We start from the raw sequence: 19,461 nt of genomic DNA, 5'->3' as shown, positions 1-19,461 counted from the left end.
TGGAATCCACTAGCAGTATCAGTAGACAATCTGTCAACAATTGTAGACATTTTTCAGATTTTAACTGCATTCAGGGTTATACCCACCAAAGGTATTACTGCACCAAAAATATCTCCCAAAATTTCTGAAAAACTTTCCCTTCTGAATCTACTCAGATGATTGCTAATTTCAAATGAACCCTTTACTTTTCTGTCTACATGAAACATTTTTGGAAAAACTAAACCAACGTAACAGGTCCCATAACAGTGGTCTGGGAGATTGTAGTAGGCTTTGTTTCCACAAACAAAATAAATTCCAGGAAAAATTGGATCTTTGCCACCTTTAAATCCCCATCCGCCTAAGATTTGATAAGTATCTTCACACTGACTAGCACCAACAAAATAATTATCAAATAGAGTATTATCTCTTCTAAAACAAAGCTTTCCACTGACAGGTTTATCTATATGAATTGCTACATTTTCAGTTCTACCATTGAGCTTTTCATCCTCAATCTGCCAAAACTTAGATTTGGTTTGTTTCAGCATCTCGTTTCGTTTATAAATTGCCCTTCTCTCTTCAACCATATTTAAGAAAGATTTTTCTTCAGTTCTCAATTTACAAGTTAAATTGTTTCTAAAAGCATACTCATAAGTAAGTTCATTAGTTACAATGAAAAATTCCCTCATCTGTTTAGCATGTTTATGTTTATTCAAGCTTTTAACAACTTTTAAATTTGCAAAAATGTCATCGTAATTAGAGTAATAGTACTCTAAACGACCTGTCAGATAAAATAAATTAGCTATTACGCTAAAAGTAATTCCATAAGTAAGGGGAAGCATATTATAAGTGACCCCCTCAGAAACGGAAGGGGGTAATTTCACACAAATGTAACAATCTTTCACATCCAATACTTTAACATATTCAGATAAAAGTCATGAAAAAGTATTACTAGTAAAAACACCAACAGATCTATCTTGGTGGATCTCTGGTTTGTGCTCAATAACTCTGTTAGACTTGCCTACTACATTATGGTTATCTTGTTTAGCCTCAATTTTACTCGTCATATTAGTCTTGTACAATTCTTTATCAACTTCAAAAGGAAAAATGACAGCTAAAATTAACCAAACCAAAATTATTAGAATCACACATATAGAAGACATTTTGCAACATCTTCTTAAAATCGAGCATCTTGAATTATTATTAGTAGAAGGCATCCTTACTCTGACACAAAAGCCTTACAAAAAAAATCAAAAATCAAAAATTAATATACACCCCCCTGTTTTTACTTTTTTATTTTTTAAAGAAAACCCTACTTTCTAACAGCTTTTTTTCGACCTTGCGTCTTACATCAATGTGTTTTTCCAGCTAACACAATTTCTTCAACCTTGTGTCACCTAACACAATTTCTTCAGCCTTATGCCAAATGCAAATTTTCTACTTTATATGGAAACAAAATCAATCATTATCACTCGTGTCATCTAAATCCTCCTGACTACTGCTATTCACTTCCACTACTGGTGGGATAATGATGTACGTCCATTCAGGCGACTTGTACTTTTGATTAGGCTTAATCACCCTTTTGCTCTATTGCTAATCACTTCTATCTTCTTTCCTGCTTGATTTTTCTTATCTGAGTCTCCTTTCTGACTTGAGACTTCATTAACCTGCTCCTTTGATCTGTTTACTAATTTGAATTTTAGACTCTCATTTTCATTTGGCCAATTATCTCCTTTTCTTGATAATTTCTTCTTTGGTTCAGTTAGATTACACTCTGCTCTCCAAGCTTTTTTCCTTGAACTTCTCACTTTGGATTCATCATCACTTTCATCTGTTTCACTTTCTGTGATGTCAATTCTAGATTCAGGTACTTCTTTACTCTGCAGTTTCACTCTGTTAGGAAAATCATCCTTACAGCTGGTACTCGGAATTACGTCTTCTTCTTCTTCTTCAATTACTTCCAACTTCCCAGTTTCAGAACTTCCGTTCCTGCCTTCAGAGCTTCCAATCTGCTTTTCATTACTCTCCTGATCTTGATTCATCACTTGATCAGACTCTTTTTCTGCTTCTTTTTCTAGCAGATCTTCATCATGTTCAGAGTCTTGTATCACAATTTTTTTCAGTGTCTTCATTCAATGCCTCATTGAATTTCCCAGATGTCGACCTTCTTGTCGATCTTCAGAATCTGGATCTCTTTCAGGTTCTTCTTCAGAATCTGAATCAGCTGTAGTGTCACCTTCGTCAGGATTATCAGGTGGTGTTACATGAATGATGTGACTAGCATGAATCCATCTCTTCAATCCTCTACACTTTACTGCATTTGTTGTGACAAGTATCACCTGTCTTGCCTTTTGCCACCTGGGTACTAGGCAGTTTCTTCTCCGGTGAACTTTTGTCCTCACCCAGTCTCCTGGTAACAGATCATGAGCTTGTTCCTTCTCTTTGGTTATCACGTCAGTTCCCTACTGATGGAACACAGAAGTCACCACGTCAGAAAAGTTCTTGCAGTACTCCAAAATGACGCTATCATTAATGCTCATAAGTTTACCAACTGGTACAAATGCTTGTCTCATTACTCTGCCCATGAGAATCTCGTGGGGGCTTAAACCTGTCTTTTTATCTGGAGTACTTCTTAAAGACATCAAAACAAGTGGAAGTGCGTCAGTCGACTTCATTCCTGTAGCTAAACACATTTTTGCTATTCTATTTTTGATTGTGCCATTCACTTGCTCAACAACACATGATGCTTCTGGTCTGTAAGCACAGTGCAGCTTTTGCTTTATGTTCAGTGCTTCACAAATCAATTTTAGCAATCTGTTTTCAAAATGTGTTCCACGATCAGTCTCGACCGTCACCGGAAATCCATACCTTGGTATGATTTCTCTCAAAAGCAATTTTGCCACAGTAACTGAATCATTGTGATGAGTTGGAAACGCTTCCACCCATCTTGAAAACAGACAGATTATCACCAGGATGTATCTCAATTTTTTATGAGGTGGCATGTCAATGAAATCCATCTGCAATCTGGTAAAAGGACCACCCTCCCATCCTATGGTTCCCAAGCTCACAACTGTTTTTCTGTTTGGGTTGATCGGCTGGCAGATCAAGCATCTCTGACAAAAAGATTCTGCAATTAGTCTGAACTTTGGATTGTACCATGTTTGCCTAAATATTTTGATCATTGAATCTCTTCCAATATGTCCTGAACCATGATACATTTGAGCCATGTCAGCAATCATACTATCTGGCATAACTGGTTTGTCATCTTTGTAAACCCAAATCTCATCTTGGGATGTATGACATAACAACGCAGGCTATTACAATGCCTACCTTTACAACGCGGTTTTTACATCGCAATCCATTACAGCGCATAGTGCTTTTTGGTGTTGGATAGTGAATAGTTTAATTTACTATTCCAACTCCAGTCCCCGTGGACACTAGGGAAGGTTATTGGATAGTAAATTAACCTATTCCCTATCCTAAAGCGCCCCCCAGCGCAATGCGTTGTAATGGTTTGCGTTGTAATGACCGCGTTGTAATGGTAGTGCGTTGTAAAAGTTTCGTTGTAAAGGTTGTTTACCCTCATCTTCCTCTCGCTGTCTGCAACCTGCTTTTAACCATGTGTCTTTTTCCTCATCATCTGCCTCATCTTGTAAATCTTTAACTCCTTGCCATGTCTCAACTACAGATGTTAGCATAAGTGAGTTCAAAGCATGTTCATTGTCTTTTTCCCGATTGATTGACATATTGTTCTTTGCACGGAATTTTGCAATTTTATCAGCATATGCATTTCCTTTTGTCATGTAATCGTCACCTTTTTTGTGCGCTGTGCATTTCACGACAGAAATTTTCTCTGGTAGCTGTATACCATCGATCAACCTTTTTATCAATTTTGCGTTCCTGATAGGAGTTCACGCAGAAGTTAAATAACCTCTCTGAGACCAGAGCTGGCCATAGTCATGGACTACGCCATATCCATACTGACTATCAGTCACTATGGTAACCTTTACCTCTTTTGCTCTTTCACATGCACAACTCAAAGCAATCAATTCTGCTACTTGAGCTGAACGAATTCCTTTGAGACAGGAGGCTTCAACTACATCTGCAACTGTGCAGACAGAATATGCTGCACTCAGAACACCTTCATCTGTTCTTAAGCATGAACCAGCAACAAAATAAACAAAATCTGATTCAGTTAACGGGACATCTTTAATGTCCTGCCTAGGTTTAGTGCAATATTCTAAAACATCCAAGCATTCATGATCAATATCATTTTCATTTCTGATTTCTGTTACAGTACCATCAGGCAATGATGTGGAAGGATTTAAATTCACACATCTTGCAATCGAAACGTTATCTGATCCCAGAATAACTTTTTCATATTTTGTTAACCTGTTACTTGTCAAATGCTGTGTTTTGCTTCTGGTAAGAAGAATTTCAACTGAATGGGGTGCATATACTTTTACAGGAAATCCCATTATTATTCTTTCACTTTGTTCTAGGCTTACACTTGTTGCAGCTACTGCTTTTAAGCAGCCTGGTAATGCTTTTGCAACAGGATCTAAAACTGCTGAGAAATAAGCTATTGGCTTTCTCAGTCTTCCATGTCTTTGAATCAGAACTGATAATGCACATCCTTCCCTTTCACTGCAATACAGCTCAAATTCCTTCTCGTAGTCTGGCATACCTAATGCTGGTGCTTCACACAAACTTTTCTTTAATTGCTCAAAAGCTTCTAACTCAGTATCTGTTAAGGTAATCGGGTCTTTTATGTCTGATTTTGTCAGTCTCTGCAGTGGTTTTGCAATTACTGAAAATCCACTAATCCATTGACGACAATAACCTACCATTCCTAGAAACATTCTAACCTGTCTCTGTGTTTTTGGAGGTTGCATTCCCTGAATCATTTTAATTCTTTCAATTGTCACTTGCCTGATTCCTTTTGCAATTCTGTGACCAAGATATTTCACTTCTTGTTTGCAAAACTGTAATTTTGCAGGAGACACTTTATGTCCCTCATCTGCCAGATGATTTAAGAGAGTAATGGTATCTGTTACACAGTTATCTCGTGTCTTTGCAGCCACAAGGAGATCATCAATATACTGCACTAATGTCGATCTTCCAGGTAAATCTAGATTTTCCAAGGATTTCTTTAACAACTGATTAAAAATAGATGGACTTTCTGTATACCCTTGAGGGATACGACACCATGCTAGGATACGGTCTTGGAACCTAAACGCAAAAATGGTTTGGCTTTCTGGATGCAATGGAACAGTAAAGAATGCATTACAAAGGTCTATAACGGTGTACCATTCTGCATCATGCGGAATCTGATAAATAATTACCGCTGGGTTTGGTACAACTGGGCAACATGGAACAACTATTTGATTAACCTTTCTCAGGTCTTGAACTATCCTGAAAGTTCCGTTTGACTTTTTAATTCCCATAATCGATGAATTGCATGGACTACTTTCAATTTCTTTTAGAACACCTTGGGGCATATTACCAACAACTAGCGATAATTATCGCTATGTTGGCTTAGTGGCAATAATTTTATCGCCGCGTTGCGGTGATTTTTATCGCTTAGGAGCCTTGCTATTATCAAGGTTTATCTCCTAAGCGAAAAAAATCGGCCAAAATGCATGAATATCGCTGTAAAGTCAGAGATATTCATGCATTACCAAGCTAATGCTCTTAGCCATGTTATCCACCTCCCATTGGATAACATGGCTAAGAACTGCTCAGGGCAGGTGTTAGCTTTTGGAGATATTCACGCTTAGCGCGAATATCTCCAAAAGTTGTTAATAGGAGATAGCGATGTTAGCGACTGTTTCCAGTCGCTAACACCTTGGCACGCCCACTTTGCATGTCATTAGTGATAAATATCTCTGACATGCAAAGCGGGGCCCAAGATGATCGCTATCTCCTACTAGCTGTCGCTAACTGGTGTTAGCGACAGATAGGTAATAGGGAGATCATTTTAACTCCGCTTTCTTGGCTTTTAAAGCCAAAAAACGGAGATAAATCCCTTGATAATATGCCCCCTTGTTTTATGAATTTGTCAATTAGAGGTATAACACCTTCAAAAACTTCTGCTTTCATTTTATACTGAGGAATGTTTGGATAATCTACTCCTTGCTTTACTGGGTCTACATTTTTCATCAAACCCATTTCGTCTCCAGTTAAATCCCAAATTTTAGCATTGACTGTCTCTTTTAATTCTTCAGGTAGATTATTTTTATCAAATGCAGGAAATAATTTACTTTCCTCTGCTTCAAACATTAACATCGTTAACCTGTAAAGCCCATCTTCTTCTTGAGTTTGGAGCTCTATACCATCCGGTGAGCAATATATTTTACAATTCATCTTACAAAGTATGTCCCTTCCTAACAGGTTTACAGGACTGCTGTTACAAACTACAAATCTATGCTTGTCTTTAAATTTACCAATTTCAACTTTAACTGGTTCTGTTAAATCTGTTTTAATTTGTTGATTAGCTACACCAACTACTTGGATTTTGTCACCTGAGAGAGGCAGGTTTTCTATTTCCACTGATCTAACAGTAGAACGGGTAGCACCTGTGTCCACAAGAAAAGTGATTTCTACATCATTCACTTTACCATTTACAAATGGACCAGACTGATCTACCACAAGAGTGGCTCCAAGCACACACTCTTCCTCCTCTCTCAGGCACCGTCACAAGTAATCCTCAGCATCACTCCCTCCATTTTCTTTCAACAAATACTGTTGAGAAACATTTGACACATTCACTCTTGGCGATCTGTTTACCTGTTCACCTCCGCAGAATCCCGTTTCTGTATAGTATCTCTGCACATTCACACAATTTGGAAGTGGTGGTTGTAGAATCTGACTCTGCTGATTCACTACCTGTCGCTGTAGCTGTTGCTGCAGATTTATCTCATTCTGCATCTGTGGATTTAATGATGCATTTTTAAAATTTCTGGGCGGATTCTTACACTCGCGCTTCCAGTGTCCAATTTCGCCGCAATTAAAATATGGGAGTTTCTGCTTTAACTCTTCAATATTTCCCATCAATTTTGGTTTATTAAAATTACCTTTAAATTTCCCTTGACTCTGATTAACATTTTTGTTTTCTAGAGTTGCTATTTGCTGTTCAGCTACCTTCACCTGTGCCCACATAGCTTTTTCTTTTAGCTTCTTCTGTTTAGCATCTATTTCATCGCTACAGTATTTTGCTTTTCTCAAAATGTAATCAACCGAAAGTGATTGCCAGCCAACTATTCCAGATCTTATCATTTCACCAATTTCAGGTCTTAAGCCATAAACAAATCTGTAAATGAAGTGGCTCATATCTTTCTCACTCAATTTTTCATATCCACTGTATTGTTTAAATACCAGTAGTAATCTTTCATAAAATGAATGTACTGATTCTTTTGGCTCTTGATTTGTTCTATCATTTTTAACCCAATCAACTTCTTTTCGTGGAATCTTATTTTTCAACCATACAATTACCTTATCGTACAGATTCATAACATCTGCCGAAGGAGCACCTGTTACTCTATCTCGGGCAGGTTCTTCTTTGGGCCAATCTATAGAAATTTTACATTCTGTCCAAAGATCCGATGGGACAACAATGTCAAAGAATCCATCAAGATCAATCCACAGAACTTTTGAAACCTTAACAAATCTGTCTACCTGTCGATACCATTCCACAGGTTTTTCTCTCAGCCGAGGAAAATCATTTGTAAACAGGTAAATGTCCTGTCTTGACCAAGGAACATGTACATATCCACTTCCTGCTATTACTCTCATTGGAAACTCATTTGCTACTTCTCCTCTTTCTCGTCTGTCTTCCTCTCTTTTTTTTGTCCATTTTACTCTCCATTTACTTAATTCACCTAATCTTTTTAGAAACACAATTAATTCTTTTATATGAATAATTCTTCCTGTGGGATTCATGTTCTCAATGTCTTTTTCAGAGAAATCCACTCTGTAATGTTTCTGCAAATTTTTCTGCCTGCTTAAATCTATTTCTAATTCAGCAGCCATTTCCTCTAATTGATCATACTTAGTTTTCGTTTTCCATTGTATGCTTTTGCAAATGAACAATAATTCATCTTCTTGATATAGCTTTAAACTGTCAGGTCCAATTGTGCCAATAATCAATTCCGCAACATCAAGTAATTTAAATTCTTGGCTTTGTGGGGAATGTGTTAAATCTATTTTATTTATGCTCTTTTCCGGAGTTCCAGAATCCGATTCTGCACCAGATGGAGTTTTATTCGAAAAACTTTGATTAAAAGTTAAGTCAGGCATCATTGTTTTCTCTCTGTGAATTTCTGATAAATCCGAATGAAATTTTTCAGCCACTTTTTGAATTTCTGCATTTAATGGAACAGTTAAAGCTGAATGTCTAGCTTCCCTTCGATCAAATACTGGAAGAACAGGTCCAATCATTACTGGTACCGTTACTGCTTCCATGCTTTTAGTTAACTGCTGAATTAATTCATCTTTTGATCGGAAATATTCTGAGGTATTTGGCATTTCCTCACATCTTTCTGTTCTCATTACATTTCTTGGGGTTTCATTCCTGTGAACTGGGGTTTCAGCATAATTTCTGTTTTCACCAGATATACTAGAATTAGTTCTTGTTTCTATTCTTTCAGGAGTTTTTGCATTATTCGGATTTAATCTGGGAGATGTCTCATCAATAATTTCTCTAGGAGGAGCACTTGGGGAAGTTCCTGGAAGAACTCTCGGGGAAGACCATGAACAAACTGGTTGATAAGGAGGCGGTTTCGGTTTTGTAATATAAATCTCTTCTAAAACTGCATCTTCTAATTCATTTTCTTCAGCATTATTGTTTCTCTATTGAGTACCCTTTTGATCAGTTGTCTCACCAAATCTCGCTGGATACAGACCATCACACATGTTACGTCTCCATTGACGCATTCTATCATCATGAGTTTTCCTATTTATGTCCAATCTGGTACCTCTTGTTATACCTTTATTCTCTCGTTCCAATTCAAACATCTCATCCTCCCATTCAACTAAAGCTTCAGATTGTGTAGGTCTAGGCTTTGGTTCAAGAGTCATCATTTTTTCTCTAAGGTTTTTCAAAACCTTAATATTAAATGATCCATCTTCCGGCCATGCTAAAACACCATAATTCTTGGTATATTCCATCCAATTCTCAATCCAAAGACAAGTATGATAACCATATTCACCTAACATATAAGCTGCGGGTGTTTTGTACTTATGAAGTAATCTTCCACCTCGCGTTTCAATTTTCTTGTCAGGTTTCAATTTATTTTTCAATTTCTTAAACCAAGAAAGCTTCTTTTTCTCTTTTATGTAATAATAATCCATGTTTTAAAACAATTCAGCTTACTTAGGAATGGATCGTAATTATTTCTTTGTTGTTCCGTAAAACCAACCAATCCGTGCGCGAAACTCACCAACAAGCCAATCAGGTTAAGCTACGTCACTGCTTTATTCAACCAATTGATTTACTGCTTTTCAGGATAAGCCAATCAGCTGCAAGCCTGCCTAGTCACATGAGCCAATCAGTGCGCGAATACTGTGACGTATGCTAGCCAATCACAGCGCGAAACTAGTGACGTATACTGCCGCTGCAGCTTCTCTATCCTCGCTCCGCTGTAACACTGACACCTCCATTATAAAATATTTTCACAGCGCCATTTTTAACAACACTTTTCGATAGAATTCAGTTAGTAACTCCACAAAAACAAACCATTTGTCTGTTTCGCTAAAATAAAGTGATAGCTTTTTCAGTCATTCAGGTATTCTTTGCGTGAATTAGATGACGCTATTCTCACAGAATATTTAAATTCGTTGATAAAGTAAGGCTACTCTACCCTTCTAGCAGGTAATAACAAACTTGTTTCTCTCTGAATGTACATATAGTAACAATTCAAAGTTTCACAGGACCGTATATTACAAAATCATTTACGCACATTCAAACGGAAAATTCCCTAACCATACATACATGAATCTTGGTAGGACTTTAACCCCCACTAGAAAACCTCACTCACCAGTAAAAAAGACGACATTTCCTTTCCACTTCACTCAAGCTTGGATAAATTCTACTACTCTTTTCACAGTGAGTTTTAAAACAGGCTCCAAGTCCCTACACTCAAAAGCTACTATTTCATAGACAATCCTCACTATACATTTTTCCTTACACACCTAAAATCCCTAAACTTGTGCTGTACGACCACAACACTAGTGATATATGACAATACCACTATTTTGAAACAGAACAAATGCACTGTGCAACTTCACCTGTTACACTCTTCTTGCCAGCACAACTAGGAATTTTCACACTGCTGGAAAAAACCTTTCGACTACATATAACAACTAAACAGACTCAACATATGTTAAACATCGATCCTATGTAATTACCATGTAGCATGACAGTTACCATAGCAACCATCCTCTGCTACCAAGGAATTAATCCAGCGCCCCTAAGGAAAAACTGTCTCACCAACGCTATCCAACACCACAATACTCACCATTAATCATAAATCACTCATAAGGCCCATATACCAACGAGACAATTTTTGGGCAACTGAATCATGTGACCTAATTAAACAGAACTATTCACTAACTATCTACATATTTATATACAACTGCAGTTTATCTTTTCTCACCATGGTTTTAAACATATATCATTTTAATTAAGTCGCTTAGGTAAATGGATCAGCTGATGGTAACTAGACTATGAATAAACAAGACCAGCTTGTCGTTTCAAAATCTAATTTATTATCTTTATTATTCATAGAAAGAGCATTTTCAATTAGATATCTTTATTTTATTAGCAATAATGAAAGCAAATCTAGTAGCATGAATTAAAGAAATTAACAGTTTCCATTCCCTAATTTCTATTTCCCTGTCTAAAACTCGCTCCACCTAAAAAGAATAATCATTAAAGACTGCTATCCTTACGTGCGCCAAAGAGTCCAACAGCATGACACGCCCTTCAGGAATCGGAAAGCGAGAAGCGCCCTCCTGACCATGGGGTCAAGTTTTATACCTTTCTGACTAGCTAATCTTCTCAAAATTGTACACATTTCTTTGCCATCCAGTATATTCATTGGCTGTCTTATGTCAGTTCATATTATGTCATCACCGTTCTCCAAGCCTAGATCGGGCTTTTCTTTAGCCCTATTGTCCTTTACTTTCGAGTCGCGCAGCTTCCTCGAAAATGTTACTTTACACTCGAGTTACAGTTCATGACTTCCTTGGCTTGACTATCTTGCCGCTTCCTGTCCTTGAATCTTTCTCTCCATGAGCACGTCTAGCACAATTTATTAAATTTGCTTTCTCTGACAAAACTTGTCAACGTGGTAAAAGTTTCCACTTCTGTGCAAGGGTCTTTCTGGACAGGATTCGAAAACGCCATCTTTTCACAGGCCTTAAGCCTCTTTCAGAAACTATTATTCAAACAAACACAAAACATTAATTAATTAAAGAATTGAGACCCATTCTGTTACCCACCCCCTTTGCTAATTATTAACCCATTAATTTATGTTACCTAGCTGTGCACACAAAGCTGCATTTCATATCTACCTACTTCTTTTAGGCCGCAGGATCCTCCACGAGCTTTTGCCACAGAAAAGACGTAAAGACATAACATAAGCAAACAAATAAGCTCATGCCATAAGTTAAATAGCCGCATTTAATACTGACAAAGACAATAGACAGGGTTAGTTTATTATTTTCTACGCACTTGCATTTGCAACATAGAGCACATAAGTTAGTCCCTCGTGTTTCTTGTGTATATGCATTTTAAAACTAAGTTGGTTAATACTTTTCATCACATACTAGTTAATACGGTTACAGTTTTTATGGAAGTTTAACTTTGCGAGTCTGAACAAAATTTCATTCAACACCTCGCTCCATCATTCTCTAAAAGGTTTCACTCCTCACGAACTATTGTTCGGCACTAGAATGCCCATCCAGGACTTAGATTGTCACACTTCAGTGGTAAAAGAAAAAGCCTTTGATATCAAAGACCGTTTGGCTGTTTTACAGGACTTAAATGAAACAAGAAGAAGTCTGAGTAATATAAAGTTAAAGCCAACAACCACTGAAGAGAAACTACCTGTCCCAGCAAGACCTGTCTGGATTTCAAAGATTGGGGATCTAGTCAGAGAGAAGATCGCGGTGAAGAAGGAATTTGGGCCTTCTTACAGAAAAGCAGTACCTGTCTTAGCTGTCAGCGGAACAAGATCAGTTGTATGACCGCCCCTTGCTGGTAAAAAGGAGAACCGAGTTGTATTCATCGACCTGGTAAAACCACAATCATGTGGCCAATAATAAGTAGTAGACCCAGCGGACTCCCAAGAAATAGCAGAAGACCAAATCTTGCTACAATCCAAGAGGTTCAAACTGAGAGACTAATCACATTTGATAAACCTGCAGTGAATAAAAAAGGACTATGCAACAAAGCCATGGAACTTGTGCCTCTTGAAACCCAAATTGCAACAGTTCGTCAAGAAACACCTGTCTACAACGATGTAGCCTCAGACTATGTTAATGAAACTAAGAAAAATCCAAAAGCATGGGAAAATCCGGAAGCAATTCCAACAATTGACAGAACTGCATCTGGCTACTTCATCAATTTCGATGACTTTTCTGAAGATCCAAGCGAGCATGAAGAAACGCCAGCAACAAAAACTTTCAAAGACAAAGTAACTGAACTTTTTCACCAACTAAAAGAAACTTATCTGATTTCACCATGGATTGAATTTTGGATTGTGTTAGGTGTACTTTTCCTCCTGCTTTGGCTCATCATGGTTTTATGTTTGGGTAGATTTATTGAAGGAAAATACAGTACAATGGACACAGCAAGCAAGAACGTCAACTTGGTCCTAAAACCTCACAGATCCTCTCACATCGAGAAAAGAGAACTGTCATCAGTAAACATCACAGCCAATCCAATACCCGGTGGGGTAGCATGGGACAAAAGGGATTATGAAATGTATGGCTCTATTGAGCTCTTGAAATATCCACACCAATTTAATGTTTCCTTAAGTGACTTTGTGACACCAAGTACTTTCTCTGATGATTGGCACTTTGAAAATATTAATAATATGATGTCAGATTTAGTAATGTCAGCAAAATTTACAATACATGATTACTTACAGGGTTCATCGAACTATGAAGAAATTTACTGTTTTAACCATTATGGTCATCACTATTTGCATAAATCTGCTCAACCTAGAAATGTTTTAAATTATAATCAATGGGAACATTGTCCAACACCGCCAAAAGGCAGTTCGAAACTTTTTTTATGAGAAATTCACATACTTCTCAGGGTTTAACAACAGTGATGCAGAAACATTTTATTTCAAAATGTTAAATAAAACAGGAATGAAAACAATGTTGACAAATACTAAATTGATATATTCAGAAACATTTTATGAAAAAATTACTACATTTGGTTTTGAATTTTGGAAAAACATAATTGAAACAAAAACCATCTGGGGTTCAAAAGACTGGTAGGTACGAGGTCTAGAAGCGTTATTTAGAGCCTACATTATCCCAGAACATATAATATTCCTGAATGACACCATTCAACAGACAACCTGTCTTGGTTTAGCCAAGATAAAAGACTTAAACAAACCGTCTATTCCGAATCCCATGCCTGATAGTAATAGCACTACAGATGTGGAGATAGACGTATCCCATATTTTACACCAAAACAGAAAAAATCCTGATTGGAAAAAATGGTTGATCTGGCCAACAGACACAAATAACTGTCAAGATAGATTCCTGAACAAAACACAGGGGTTTAAACAGACCAGGCCAGACCCTAGATATTCCCAGAGACAATATCCAGGGATAGTTACATATACAGTGTAGAGAAACTATGCCTTGAGTGGCTACAGAAATCCACACTGGCTGAAATGAACACCTTGGATGCTAAGGCAATTCCCGCTGGGTGCTGCAGATTGTGGATTCCCATTGTTCATGACAAGGTCAGCTCGTCATTAGCACAGCTCCAGTGTACTGCATGACGAGCTGACCTTGCCATGAGCATGGAAGTGGTTAAGCAACACTTGACTTTACTTAAAGACGGTGCTGACTTACGTGATTTCATACTGGGACCACGCAAACAGTGTCAAAAACGTTTCATATACGCCGGTATATACGCTGCTTACAACAAAGCTTGGAAATGACTCTGTCCTCCAGAATATATTCACTGGACAGCATTGTATCATCTGCTATTGATATAATAGAGCAGGACTTACTAATGTTACAACATGGTCAGTCCCAATTACGTTCTATTGTACAGCTAGGCTGGACGTTGCAAAACCTGCATTCAGGCTACGAGCCATGGCGTTTAATCAACACAACGTCATTATTCTCTATCTTTAACCTTACTGATAAACAAATCAGTTTGGCACAAAAAGGAGCAGACTATACGATTCTGAGCATTGAAAAACTTGAGAGATTACCATTGACAATGTCAGAGAGACCTGTCATTGAATGGATAATACATGGAACGATTACAATCCCAATTACAACTTTTCAGTTTAAGTATTGCCAAAAATATATATCAGCAGGCCTGCATGAAAGGTTGGGTAAAGGATACATCAAGTCAACATGGAATTTACCTTATACACACAAATGTTATAGTGAAGGAAAAAAGAGGTATTCCTTAGTGGTAACAATTGTAAAAATCACTAAGTGGTACACTCCTGTGTCAGGGTATTAACTTGCATGGAGCCTACGAAGGTTCATCAAATAACCTTTCATGTCACCTGCACGGCACTCCTGCAACACAGATAGAGCCATTCTTTAGACAACTTTCCAACGGCAGTTATGTTCTAATAAGTGACCACAGCTGTTGTGGCATGGTGCCAGGAAAAGCCTGTCTCGTGAGCGTTACTTCCATGGTCACTTGCTGTATGCAAGTATTGTATCCAAACAGCAATCCAGACATGGAGGCGGCAATATGGCCTTCTTTGAATATCTCTTCTATTCGAATTGATACTTTAAGCAGAATAAAGTCCATTCTTTTACAGACAACTGTGCCTTTAACCTCCACCAAAGAGACGTATGATCTGCAAGTTGCAAGGACAGCAGCAGAGATACATTCCCTATTATCAACAAATTTCCCCGTGCATTTCGTAGAAATGTTAGGTCAAATCTTAAACATGTCTGATACCAGTGGCATCGCACATGTATTTAAGACAATTTTTCCGGACTGTTAGCACCCTTTGAAACCGTTCTGGGCATTTTCCCGAATTTTGTCCATTCCTTTTTCGGCGGCCTGCCTCTTCTTTTGGGACTCGTAGCAGGAATTTTATTTTTGATCCTTCTGCTCCGATATGGCAAGCCAAGCCACAGACAAAACTCCAGCTACAATGGAAAAAACGATCCTAGCAATACGATACCGAGACCGAATCACTAGAGTCCTCGGATTAGCCCGGCTAAGAGATCTGAGTGCAACCTAGTTTCTTTCATTCAGACCAATCTGGCAAGATTGCATCTTACCTGTGCTTCGATGTCTGCTATGCGGAGAAGAATGCGGGTTTGACATCTGTCTTACACTACCATCAGCAGTACCAATGGATATCGATACTATGCTAGGTCTGGTAACGACTCATGCAACGTGTTGTCCCCAGTGGCCACCTATTGTGATGACGGCATTCGTTGAGACTTCACCACTACGAGTAGGTGGGGGTGAAGTACGAGAGGAAAGCAGCACCAAACAGGTACAACCTTCTGTGAGCATTGCTGAGCCTAACATCGATGATAGCAATCATTCTCACATATGCACAATTTCAGCATTTTCAAACTTGGTTGAACTTTCATCTGATGTTGTAGACCAATTTTTTGCAAGCCTGTCTGATATGATGTTCTCCCCTGAACAAAAAGAATAACTTTTTAAAACAACGAGCACACAGCGTTCCCTGAACTCTGAATTCGGCCTTCAGCTTTTTGATAAACAAAACTACTAAAAACATTTGGAACTATTTTTCCCATGAAAGCGAAATTATTTTTTTTCACTTCCCAAAATATTTACCTTTTTTTGGCACATGGTACTCTGCTTAAAGTAGAACTATTCTTAGAGAACAGAGCTTCTATTTTTAGAGACACTAGAGACAATATTTTACCTCAGCTCTAGCACATGTACAGTATAGTATAAATATGTGATGAAATGGTCTCGACCTTCTCTTCTGTATTTAGAGCCATTTCATGTGTAATTTTCGCAATTCATTCAGCCATTTATGTATGCATTTAACTGAACGATACCACTGCTTACAAAACGTACAGTACCAATACTAATTTTTCGTGTATATACCATACACCATTTCAAATGCAATTTATGTATTTTGGGGTGGGTTGGAAAACACATGCATCGTTATATGTTTACTATTGACATAATACGTGGAGTGGGTATTGTGAATCTATCTAGGATCTTAATTAGATATCCCCGATTCATGCCCTTATGTGATTATAATAAAACATATCCCTATAAAGGCATAGGAATCATGCCCACATCTAGTCATAGCCCATGCAGTCCAAGTACGGCAAGGCTACTCCCATAGACTCCTAGAAAGCACAACGTGTTCTTAAAGCAAACCAAGCCTCCAGCAGCCCGGGAATTCCCCCTGATTTTGTTTTGATTTGCACAAGAACTCCTGGAGTCCAGAAAGAACTGTTAGTTCTTAGTGACGTCCTATGTCCACCCTTACGTCAAACACGGCACCTTTCAGGTATAAATATACCAACGTTGCCTTAAGCAAACACACAGTGGTTTGGAGCAGAGTGGCTATCTACTTCCCAGACGCCCAGCTGATGCGAGAGCCGAAGAAAGCCGACCCTCCCTTGACGCACTGAGAGAGACGCTCTTGCCGAGAAATCCAGCTCCAGTGTTTCCAGTCACCCTTGCGGGTTGCTGGGAGATCGAGTCCTGAGAGAGAGATACAAGACCTCCTACATTCTAGAACCAAGGTATGGAGCTGACTAAACCCTTAGGAGAATTCTTGATTCAGATTCCTTTTTTTTTGTTCCTCATCTCAACCATGGCTGGCCCATCAGTGCAAAGGGCTCGTAAAGTATGTGACCTGGAGAAAAAAGACTAACTGTCACAGTACAGGACTGGTAGAGGTCAATCGTTATGGAGGAGTGCCAGGACCCTACAGCCTAGTCAATTTCACGCTTAGTCACAGGCCCTTAAGTACTCTTAAGACAGAACTTGCCATTAGCCAAATTACACCACTGCTTATACCACAAAGTGACCTTAACTATGAAGGACAGACATGAATAAGCGAAAGGAGTACGACATGGCTTCGTAATCATTGGAACTGGGGGAAAAAAAAAAAAAACCCAGTTTCAAGTCATTGAGACCAATCGAGTTTCATCCAGAAAGCTCTTTTCTCTGGTTTTCCTCCTCTGGAGGAGGAATTGATTCAGATTCCTTGGCAAAAACCAACTTAACTTAATCTACAACTTACTTACTCCTTCCCACGTATTAGGCTTAGGTCAGGAACACCGGGGTAGACGTATCTTAGAAGCACCAGTTGAGTATGTTAGTCAATGTTTTTATGTATGTATATATTTTATCCGTTTTAAAGTATCATATGGCTAAGAAACCATATCAATGATTTTACAGTATTATTTCATAATACTCCTTTTACTTTACGCACTTTACTTTATGATAAATATTGTAATTGTGGCAATTCATTTCTCTTGCATGAGAAAGAAGACTGCTCAATAAATAACACCTTTTATTGAAAACGCCTGGCTCTCTATTTCTCTGCAATCTGGTGAAACTAAGTATGCATGATTGACTGAGTGAAATAGTTGTCTATTGTTTTCACACGACTCTAGAGATATACTCTTTATTCTGAGGGAGCAAAGTTGTCATGTTTATGCGGATGTCAGAAACTAATCCCTTCTTGTCTAAATCAGGAGAGTTAACTCTTTCCTGAACATTCTAGAAAGTTTCTAGTGACCTCTGAGCTAGCTGGCAAACCTAATTAAGTCTAACATAGTCAGTAGAGACCTAGATGACCCCAGTCCTACGTCTAATCTGCTGCCTATGTTATTCCAATGCGCAGAGCCTATTGGGAATATAGGAACTACACTACACAATACCTTTCCCTTATTCCCCTTTCCTCATTCCCTTTTGCTAACTCTCATTCCTTTAGTCTCTCACTCCCCTTCACTCCATTTCTCTCTCCCTGTCTCCCTCTGTCTCACTCAGTCTAACCGCTTCACTCCCTGTCAGTCACTCGTTCTCCCTCTCTTTCTCTCCGACTCTCTTCCTCTCTGTCTCTTACTCACCCTTCCTCTCTTTCCCTTTCTGTTTCCTTCACTCCTACTGTATCCCTCAGTCCCTTTTGCACTTTTTCAATCTCCTTCCTTTTCTGTCATTCCCCTTTCGTCACCCTCAAACCCTTTCTTTCATTGTTATTGCCTTTCACTCTTTCTCAGTATTTTTTCCTCACTCCCCTTACCTCACTCCCTTTCCTTCACTCCTCTTTCGTCACTCCCTCACTCCATCTCACTTACTCAGTTTTGTTCACTCCCTCCCTCTCTTTTTTTCTCTCTATGCTTCTCTCCCATTCTCCCTCTGTCTCATTCACTCTAACTGCCTCACTCCCTTTCAGTCGCTTGGTCTCCCTCTCTGTCGCTCTTTCCCTCTCTCTCCCTTACCCTTAATCTTCTTTCTTCTGTCTTTCTACCATTGCCCCACTCTCCCTCACTCACTTTACTTCTCTCTTAATTGTATTTCATCTCCTTAATTCTCCATCCCTCACCCTCATACCCCTTCACTAACTGTCACTGCCCTTAACGCACTGTCACTCCCCTTCCCCCATTACACTTCCTCCTGTCTGTATCTCACCCCCTTCTCTTTTCTGCTCTGTTTCCCTCACTCTCCCTCACTCTTCTTCCCTTACTGCCATTCCCTTACTGTTTCACTCCCCTACCCTTAGTCCCCTTGTTTCAGTCTCTCTTTGACTCCCCTTTCCTCACTCATCATACTCCCCTTTCCTCACTCATTCTCTCAGTCCCTTCCTCCTCTTCATTCAGTCATTTCAGTCATTCATTTATACACTACACATTCATTCAAAAAAAGAATGACACAGTATATAAGAAATACAGCTCTTCTTGGAGAAGTGAAGTTAGTTCTGAAAATAACTGTTTTTTGTCTTTTTGATTAATATATTTTTTTTCTTTTTTGAACAGTTTTATATTTTTTTGTGTTTTTTGTATGAAAAAAATAAACAGGAAACGAAAAACTGTTCAAAAGGAACAAACTAAATAAAATTAAAAAAAATTATTTTTGTGAGCATTGGTGCTGCCTAATCTTATTTTCTATTAGGTTGACACTCTGCTCTCCGTAGCATAGTATTTCAGTGCAAAAGTTACATTTAATATGTACATTGCTCAAAAGTGGGCGGATATCTAAAGCTGATGTCGATGGAGATGCAGAAGGTGCTCCTGATGAGGTGCTGG

This window comes from Lissotriton helveticus, chromosome 6 (assembly GCF_964261635.1).
Source record: "Lissotriton helveticus chromosome 6, aLisHel1.1, whole genome shotgun sequence".
In the NCBI taxonomy this organism is placed as follows: Eukaryota; Metazoa; Chordata; class Amphibia; order Caudata; family Salamandridae; genus Lissotriton; species Lissotriton helveticus.
Note: the sequence above shows the minus strand (reverse complement) of the source record.